Below are 10,339 nucleotides of genomic sequence, written 5' to 3' on the forward strand. Positions count from 1 at the left end.
CCTCAGTCTATTTTTTGAAGTGTTTTAAACATTTCCTTCATTTACTGCGATCGAAACAGCTAGGATGTTGCTGTAATAATACTATGCCTGATTTTTCAGAAAAAGATTGTTCATTTTTATCACATATTAATATGAAGATGCAGGATTTCTACTACCTTAAGATCCGTTCATAGGTATTTATATATTTTGACTGATAACAGAGATGAAATTATTAACTGGTCATTTTCTGTAGAAGATCATCTAAATAACATGCTGATGTCCACCTCTACAGAGCTGTGAATGTGTTGATATGAATAGGGTTAAATTTTTGTCTTTTCCTTACACGATAAATGCATCTTTATAAAATTAGATACTCTGTTGGCAAGAATGGCAAGAATACTGTTGAATATCTTTAACAAGCATTATCTTGCAGTCCCTAGTATAAGGCATGTGATTAACCTTTTTGTTACATTGATGCCACATAAGGATCATGTTTTCTTGGTTTAGGTTTCCCTGTACTTGCTTAGTCACTGGATGCTGGTGGTTTTGAACCAGTTGATAGGGCTCTAATATTGACAGCAATTTAAACATGTGACACATCTAAAGCGAAAAGTATTTTAGTTTTAAGTAACTGATTGAATATCAGGACTTAGGAGGGTAGGCGCTGTTCTGTTTGTAACTGGCTTCTGGACTAGAACTGTCCCATAGCCCACAGCAAATCCTGAGGCAGCCCATGGCAGGTGGCGTTGCAGCTACGCTCCCCAGAGTTGATCAGCTTGATTCTCATGAGCCTCTAATAGCTCAGTTTCCTTAAAATGAGTTTTCTGTAATAAACCACTTCTTATCTTTATGTGTATCTAAATAGATAATAGAAATCACTTAAGCTTTGTGGCTTGTCTGCTCATCTCATAGACCACTATCTCCTGTCTTTCAGAAGATTTGTCTGACTATAAATCCGTAACATTAAAAAAAAGAAAATCCATCTTCCTTTCCTTATCTGGAGCAGATTGTTCCTTTCTTGATCTTGTGTTTTTGCATCTTGCTTTGATTAGAAATCCTTTAAAACATGGCCTTCTTCATGTCAGATATTTTGAATTAATTTAAAACATCTACATTTTATATTTAAAATTATTATATTGAAATATCAGCATTTGGTCTACTAGATACTAGATTTTTCCTGACAAGTGTCTATCCGCGAGTTCACTAAACTCAAATCCTGACCACAGCTGTGTTGCTTGGGACAACTGACTGATAATAATCCTTTGTATTACTGCTGGGTTTTGGTGGGTGGGTGGTGGACAGTTTCTTCTGGTGTAAAAGCTGTGAAAATTCAGTCTTAATTAGTCTTTAACTACCTATGGTATTAAATATGTTAGTAGTAAGTATATTCTTTATAGTTAATATATTTATGGTGATTCCCAGTATTAAATTAAATAACCTGATGCCCAGCCTGCAAATAGAAGGGAAGTGAAGTCAGTGTACCAACTTTCCTAGAATTATTTGTTTGGATTTCCCAAATCTATAAAAGCTAAATTATTGAAAATTCCTCTCATACTTTGATATAATAGTTAGGTATGGTCTTCTGTCTAACATAATCATAAAATCTTAAATTTATTAAAGGATTGAGAGTTCAGAGACAATGCAGACGAAGAAAAGCTACCCTTAGGGAACATGGCTACAGCTGTGAGAGAAAGGTACCATGCAGATGGAATAAAGTACCTATTATGCAGTCGCTGCTGTTAAATGTTAAGTTGCAAGGGAAATAATTGTAGAATTGTAATTAATAATTGTGTAATCTTGTAAGTGAAATAATACAGATTAAATAGTTTATTCATGGTCTGTGTGGTTTGCTTTAGAGCTTTGTGATTTACACATTTGATAGATACCTTAGCTCATGGGAATCAAAAGCTCTGAATGTCTTGCAAGTCCTGTTAACACAGGTAGAAGCTGCAGATACGGACTGCCCATAGAGTCCAGCTCCGAACTTACTACAGATGTGATTCCTGTTTCAATAAAAGCAGTGCTTCCAGTTTCTGGTTAGTACATGATTTTTAGGGCAGGAGTTACAAATTGTAAGAATATAACCGTACTGAAACTCAGTGAGGGTTGAGCACCTATCATCCTAGGCTCCTTTGCAAAATTCCAAACAAAATCTTCGATAGCCTGGAGCACTATACCTCATATTTTGTGTGAAAATATTACTGTTTAAGTTAGGTTAAGCATTTTTAGCATGTTGTATATTTTAATTATTAGCTGATATAAATGATAAACATTAATTCAAATAGATTTCTTCGAGCATTTTAAGTAATACATTTCTCTGAAGCAGTTTTGGTGTATTTTTTTGTGTTTATATTTAAATGCTTCAGTCTGCATAGTTACTATATGCCAACTAGTACTTATATGAATTTGTATATTGTCTTGTTAGAAGGAAACCCACCACCAGCCTTGCAGGAAAGGACTTTATTGTATTGTCTGTGGAGCTGAAATACTGCCAAAAGCAGAGGGTAAGATCTGGTCATTTGTTTCAGGCTGGGCATGATAGGATTTTGAATCCATCCTTTTACTTCCACAGTTTTGGATACTGGAGGGATATTTTAGAATAATTGGTTGCTATATCCAGTGGAGAGATTAACCAGATAAATAAGTTGTTAGACATGTACCAGTGACCTGCAGAAAATCTTTTTTTGGGGAGAATGAGTTGTCACAATAACACAGCTATTATTTTTGCTTGTCATTTCAGTGAAAAATAAGTTACTATTATTTATTTCAGTGAAAATAAGTTACTCTTTCTGGCATATTTCTGTTGCTTGATTCAGTGGCCCTGGTACACAGACCTATCTTGAAGTACAATGGGAATCTGACTGGCATTTAAGAGTTAACTGAAGGCAACTGCTCCCGTCATTATGGGAGGGTGAGAGAAATTATTTGTAACATAGTGGCCCATTCACGGGGCTGTGGAGCTGTGCTCCTTCTAAAGGTTAGGTGTTAATTTGCTACCAGTTGCTGTTGGAAGTTTGGTAATATCTTGGCACAGTAACTCTGTGAATCTAATACAAGTCTAATGAAACTATCAGAAGTTTTACTGAAAAACCATATGATCACACCGTTATTCAGTGTGTAATCTACCTTGTATTAATTAAGTTTGGGTTTTAGTCCTTGGTTGACCCATTGCATAAAATGTGGATTAGATGTGCTTGGAAATTGTCTCAACGTTTTGGTGAGGCACTTCAATTTGGGAAGGCCTAAAAGCTGCTAATGGCAATAACAACTGCTACTTTTCAAAATGCACGCTTATCTTCAGGCTACTGGGCCATGTGTGGTAATGACCTAGTTCTCATCAGTTACGTGCAGAAACAATTAGATATAGATGCTTAGTACATTTAAACAATGTATAAAATGTTGTTGTCCAGGAGAATTTTGTGAGGGTTTAACTGGTCCCCAGTTTTACAAATCTGAAGGTGAAAGACATTTGGTTTTGTGCGCCTTGCAAGTATGTCTCAGGACCTTGAAAGGAAGCCAGAATGCTACATTTTTAGGAGGTGTTAGAAATGATATGGAGGTAGGGATGGAGAGGTGTGCATTAGACACAGAGCAGGGAACTGTTTCTTGTGCAGAATCTTGTTTATGGCAGCCCCTTCCTTACCAGACCCTTAAACATCCCCTCCTTTTCTCTAAGGTCCCTTCCACCTCCCCGGAAGCTCATTAAGTGATGAAATAAGCATCAACCAGTATCCAAGTGACACTAGGAAAAATAAAACAAACCACCACCTTGTCAAAGTCATCCTCTTCAGCAATGAAAGGGAGGGACGGCAGGCTTTGTAGGCACGGATCATGTGCTAGTGGCTCAGGACTCCATTGTAGCTGAACTGGGCATTAGGTTGTAAAACTAGACCAGGCGTTATCTGGATCAGATGAAATCGAGAAAGGACAAGTCTCTTCTTTCACAAACCAGGGCAGAGCCTGAGGGAGAGTGGGAGATACCCCTATTGCTTCTGGACCTTTTAAAATCATATGCCCGCTAGCAAAGTCCAGGTGAAAGAGGTAAAGGGAAGCCCAGGTGATGGAGGCCACTTGTTGCCTTTCTGTTTTCCCAGAGCAACCATAACAAATCTCCGTTAAGACTCATGTAATCTCATCAGTAGACTTTCATCCATTTCCTTAATTTATCAGCATCATCATAACTTTGCTGCTTGGTATAAAATCTGTGAAACGGAATCACTGTGTTAAATGAAAGCATTCTGAATCACTGAGGTACTTTAATGCCTACAGTTACCAAGGTGTCTGTTGTCAGCAAGAAGTTTTATGCTGTTTAAACTGAATCTCAGATGTCAGTTGATTGATGAAAGTTAAAAAATCTGCCACAGTTTGAAGAAAATGAAAAATAAATGACTTTATTCAAAGTGGATTCAAACTCACTGGTCAGTTTGGGAGTAATAGCAAGGGGAAAATTATCTGTTGAAAAGTAAATTTTTTAACGTGTTCAAAATTTAAATAAGGCCTTCTTCCAAGGTCCATTTACATCAATAGAAGTCTTTTCACTGACTTCAGTGGGTATTGGATCAGGGCCTAAATTACCATCTTGTAAATGTGGAAAGTTTGCAGAATGTTCAAACAGTACTGTATTCAAAGCCATGTATATGTAAGTCTTATACCCCACTTTTTAAATTATAGGAATTTTGAGAAAAGCTTGCTACAGTAATATTGAACTGAAAATAATCTGGAAACTCTTCAGAAATACTAATATAAGGAGTAAAGATTCCATTAGTAATTGTATGTGTGAACTAGATGCCATTTCAGAAGATGATAATATGATGTTGATCATCTCAGATGCTGCAAGTCTTAGTCATCTTAAAGAAACTTTGAAGGTGTATCAGATGCCAGTGAAAAATGAAGGTAAATCTTACTGATTACTGATAAACAGCACTTAACACTTGTCAAGTCCTTTAGCTTTACTTTATATACAACACATTGTTTTCTTTCATTTCCTGCAGATGCTTTTGATTTTGGTAACATGTTTTTATCTCTTGATCTATGTGCGAAATCTCCTCCTGTGGAGAGGACAAGTACAAGTCTCTTGCCCCACGTAGCCTCCAAAATAGCACTATACAGGTTTTGCAGATAGTTTTAATGGAAAACATTTTTAAGCCAAGAGAAACATGTGAGCTTTCAAAAAGACTATAACCTGTCTTTTGTTAAATTGTTACGTAGGTAGAATGTTCGAAGTTGTACTAAAGCTTTTTCATAGGAAGTTTCCTCCCTGTAAGGGACATGGAATGCCATGTTACAAACCATGCATTCTGCCTGTTTTCTTCTCTGTTAGCAATTGGCTGAGTGTAGTTGCTGCAAACACTTTTCTTTTTTGTGTCAGGAGGGTCTCGGTATTGATTTTTGCCCATCTACTGATGAGTAATTCTGACTTCATTTTTTGTGTGATCTTCATCTCTCAGCATCTTGCTTTGTTACATCTTTGTTGAAGAGATAGTTTGTTTAACAGTGTTTTGTTTATTGCCACAGTGTGGTGGTGGAGTGCATTGTTCTTTAACTTCCACACCTTTCCATTGCTCCTACTTCACTCTGAAGTAAGTTTGAAGGAAGTCTGGTAGTTCTTTACTCCATGTGGGTGAAATACTCTAGTTATTTGCTTTCTCCTTCAAGAACATCTTTCCTTGTCATAGCTTGTTGAAAGGAACAATTTTATTTCTTAAAGCAAATGAAATTATTTTTTTCCTGAACGGAAATACCAAATCTTTCAATGATACCGGTATTTCTGTGTCCCATTGCCAAGGATTGTGAATGTTTCTGAAAACTGCAGGAAATATTTGGAAGGTGAATCAGACATAGAAGTGATACTACCGTGTTGAAAGATGTTAGTGACAACTGTATACTATCTTTGACCTTGAATAAACAAGGAACATTATTTAAAGCTTATGAGGAGGAGTTTGGCCATTTTATGGAGTAAGGAAGCTGAAGGCAGTAGAAGCTTACTGTCCGAGGCACAGCGTTTGGCTAGAAAGCAGATAAACAGCAAAACTATGTGGGTCAGTGGTTTTTTTCGGGAAACTGGAAATACAGAAAATCGGATATTGACAGTTGTCCTTGGCCAAGAAAATACATTATATACATTTGTTTTCTCTTGACTGGCCTATTCACAAGACTTACAGCCTTTGCCTTTGACCTTTTGGGAAGTTGATGGAAAGATTTTTTCCTTTGAGATGCCATCTTGTTCCCTCAACCATCAAATTGAGAGAGCATTGGTTGACACACAAAAGGAGTGCCACACACAATTTACGGTTGACTGGAAGCAGGCAGAACTCCACTGAGATTTGTTGAGCTCTGCATGTTTAGCCAAACACTGAAGATGCATACCAGTTTACCCTCCACTCCCAAATTGCTTGGGCTCTTACGTAGTACTCTGATCAAAAAGAAAAGGTAAGGATAATGAGAACAGAACCATTTACTTATAACAAATTAAAATCCATGAATTGGAGGTATAGACCCAGCAGCCCCCGTGGTTCAAGCAGGGCTTTGCAGAAGCAGTGTATTTGCTGTGAAATGGTTCCTGGTGTCAGACCATGAACTGTTTAATCCTTTAGCAGCTTTCAGGTGACAGAAACCAAAAGTGAAGTACTTCCATTTGTTCATACGTGGGCAATTCTAGTGTTAGGGTAGCACAATTAATAATACATGTTGGGGTTTTTTTTTTCACAAGGACTTTATTCTAGAAGTTACTACAACTGCAGAGATTAGTAAACATTCTTTACCATGTTACTGTCTGGCAGAACAAGAGCATTACATTTTGAAATTTGAAGTGCAACTTGTGATCACTTGTCTGTTTTAAAATATCTCTCAATGCCTATATAAAGCACTTTTTCTTTCTTTTTGAAAGACTTGAATGCCAGTTTATCTTTAAATGCTGTTTGGAATGAGAAGGAATATTCTCTGACAAGTTACTTGCAATGCAGGAGCTGTGTCATTCAGTCGATTTCTCCATGTCCTTTGATAGGAGCTGAGGTTACTCATTTCAATAATAAAGTACAGTCATGGGTAAGTCAAATTATTTTGTATATTAAAATAAATAGAATGGCTTGTATAGTAAATATTAAAATACTATTTCTGTAAAGTTAGAATGAAAATTTTATTTTATCTAAATGAATTGTTCATGATTCATCTAACTTCTACCACAGAGATCTGGAATTATAGATGAGAGCTGAGTTCAGGTCACTTAATATATCTGTAATTGTCTATACCTAATTTGATGCAGTGTCTATAGTATTACGTCTTATGAAAAGGGACAGGAAAATAGCGATCCGTGTCTTTCAAGAAAGGAAAAATAGGGCAAGACATATTTCCACAAGTGGTATAGTCAGATTTGAATTTTCAAACATCTAGTTTTATGTTATTTCTGGCACTAAAAAAAGTGTTAATCAGAACCTGATGGATGAACATGGACAAGGTCTGACAGAGTCAACAGGAAGAAATTTATTTATAGGTATTGTATTTCTAACAATGTTAGCAAACTAAATTCTCAATAGAACTCTTTGAAATCTAGATGAGAAAGCTGTGGGTATTTTTACTGTATTCTTAGTAGTGCCTTAAGCTTAAGATAAAGACAGAGGGTGAGGCTCCATCCTGAATGAGCTGTGCAAGTAACCTTAGAACACCTATGTCTTTCCTGAATTTTCCTGCATTTATACTGTGGATATAAATACAATAGAATTCAATCAGAGATTTTTAAGACTAAAACTTTGCCAAAAATGGAATATGATCCTTATGTTTTGGCCTGTGTGCATCATTATCAACTGTACAAGGTATTTGAAATGCACTATATGACAGAGTGATGATGGAACAAAGTTTATGAAGCATTATACGCCGTGCATGCTGGTATTTCAAACACTATTACCAAGATTTCACGGTATTTTAGCATTTTTATATCGAAGATAATGAAATGTTACACTGAGGGAATTTATACTGAAAGAATATGCAATAATGTGTTCCTCTGCAGTATAATGAAATTATGTTTTTGTTTTATCTTCTTAACAGTCTCTTTCTGTACCTTTAAAATAAGGGGCTCTGTAACACTGCCAGGAAGTCAGAAGCATTGTGTTCCACTTCTTTGTTGCTTCCCATGACTGGCTGTGCAAACCAAACACTGTCAGCAGTTTTATTCATCCTGCTAGCTAGGTAGGCAGCTGACGGGGGAACGGGCTGTCTTTCATCCCAGGTGCGTCAGGTACAGTGTGTAATCAGCTGGTATTAGATTTAAAGTGTTGTGGTTTTATTAGTGTAAAATAAACAAGCATTATGTTCTTAGCCTGCCTGCAGATTTAACTACTCCTGTTTCTTTTAGCTAGAAAGACACTGTTAATTGTTGCAGGTTTTCTGAGTAAGTCTCTTCCTTTCCTATTATTTTCTTATATTCTGTTTCCACCCACTAGAAAGAAATTTTGGTAAACTTACAGGCCTGGAAGAGAAACATAGGCTAAAAAAGACCACATCTGGCTTTGGAGAGTCATTCTGAAAGCTAGTGGCTTTCGGTAGAGACACATCTAATCTCTTAATGCATGTCTTTGTTTCAAGGAGAGGCTCAGGGGGAAAAAATATCCCATCATCTTCAACAGACCTGTGAAACAATTGTCAGAACTGGCATCTATGCTTTGGATCTGTTGCAAACTGGATGCCTTATGACTGGGTTAATATGCCACATGACTTGAATGTGAGAGCTGTAGGGGTGAGGAAGGAAGCTACTATTTTGTGTGTGTGTGTGTATGAGAGAGAGAGAGAAAATAATACTACTTATTTAGAAAGGTAGAATGGACTAGGGATGATTGATGGTAAATACAACTTTAATTTTATCATCTCTTTGCTTTAAATCAAATGGCGATTGTTTTTTTGTAATTGGGAATATATGAATGTAAATGAAGACATGTAGAATGAGTCAAAGGAGTTTGAAATGGTGATTTATTATATGCTATCATATACCAGAGCAAACACACATGCATTAAAGTGTAGAAGCTGTGATTAAGTCAGTTTTAGCTCCCAGTTATATATTCTTGAATAAAAGATCCTGCTGTTGTTGAGCAACATATTTGTAGAGATAAAATCAACATTGTAGCTTATACTGCTGCCTACCCTGTGTTAAATCATGTACATTGTCATGAGGTATCATATGTCATCTTAAATTACTTCATGTCATGTGCTGTCTATAAATCAAGTACAGTTGATTCTGGAAGGAAAGGAATGGTTCATTTAACAGAAATCACATTGCTATAGCAAAGCAAGCTTAAAATAGAATCACTGGATTTAATATCTGTAATTTACTTCTAGATTTGGTAATCATTTAAAGAGGCAACACGATTTGCATGACTTAAATTTAAGGTGGGATTAACAAATTACATTCTGCAAATTTTTTAGCCTACTTTTTTATCAATTATACATTTATATTGGAAATTAGATTTTTAAATTTACTGCTACGTTTCTACAAATTCAATTACATCATGTGTTTGTCATTGACCTAGAAACCTCCATTAACTTATTCAGACATTATGCAAAATCAGTGGTATATAAATTATTTTTCACATTCCTTAAAATACCCTGAATAATTGTATATTCCTGTTTGCACTTGTCTTTGTGAAATGGCAACAACTTTATAGAAGACAGTACTTTGGAACTTAGAAAAAATATTCTGGTATTTTAATGTGCGGGATTCAGGGTGCTTTAAGATCTAGCTTAGCTAATGTAATATTGTCTGTATATTAAAAGGTGAATGAAACTGACAATTAAATTTTTAAACTTATTAGGGAGTTGTTGCTATAACTGATTAGACAGTCAGCTGTTGAGACAGTAGCTTTTATATAACAGGATATTGTTTTGTTCATCATGTTACCACATTTGGCAAACTTTTATCTTAATGCGCCTATCGGGAATACCAGTCTGACCTCAATCTGAGTAAAGCCTTAATAGTCGACGTGAGGGATGCTTGCAGGAGGTGGCACGGTCGTTTTCGCAGACTGTATATTTGTTATCGCATGTTAATCAGATTCATCATTCTGTTTAATAAAGATTTCATCTGCCACGCGAATGCATAATCGGCTATGTCTGAGTGACTGTCTTTTGTCTTGAGCAGATTGCTAAAACTGTATTAAGCATCATTAGACAAAAATGACGACCTTATTAATTTGTCCTTTATGTGTTTTCCAGCAGATTGGACCTCATTATTATGCAAACACAGTACACAGAGCAGCACCAGAAGTAGCTCATTAATGTTTCTTTCCCTTGGTACATAACAGATTATTATGGTGAAGTGTGCATGAAATAATTGCTAATTACGTACCTTAAATTGTACAGTGATTGTCTGGATTTT

The 10,339-nt window shown here is 36.1% G+C and overlaps 1 long non-coding RNA gene across 1 annotated transcript; it reads left to right on the top strand.

Moving 5' to 3' along the window:
- The first annotated feature begins 1,743 nt into the window (after window positions 1–1,743).
- On the top strand, window positions 1,744–10,051 carry LOC129783709 (uncharacterized). The gene is made up of 2 exons (XR_008745542.1): window positions 1,744–2,483; window positions 4,651–10,051. It is a non-coding gene; the product is annotated as an uncharacterized LOC129783709 (long non-coding RNA).
- The last annotated feature ends 288 nt before the right edge of the window (window positions 10,052–10,339 follow it).

The sequence above is a fragment of the Falco peregrinus genome, chromosome 2, assembly GCF_023634155.1.
Source record: "Falco peregrinus isolate bFalPer1 chromosome 2, bFalPer1.pri, whole genome shotgun sequence".
Lineage (NCBI taxonomy): Eukaryota > Metazoa > Chordata > Aves > Falconiformes > Falconidae > Falco > Falco peregrinus.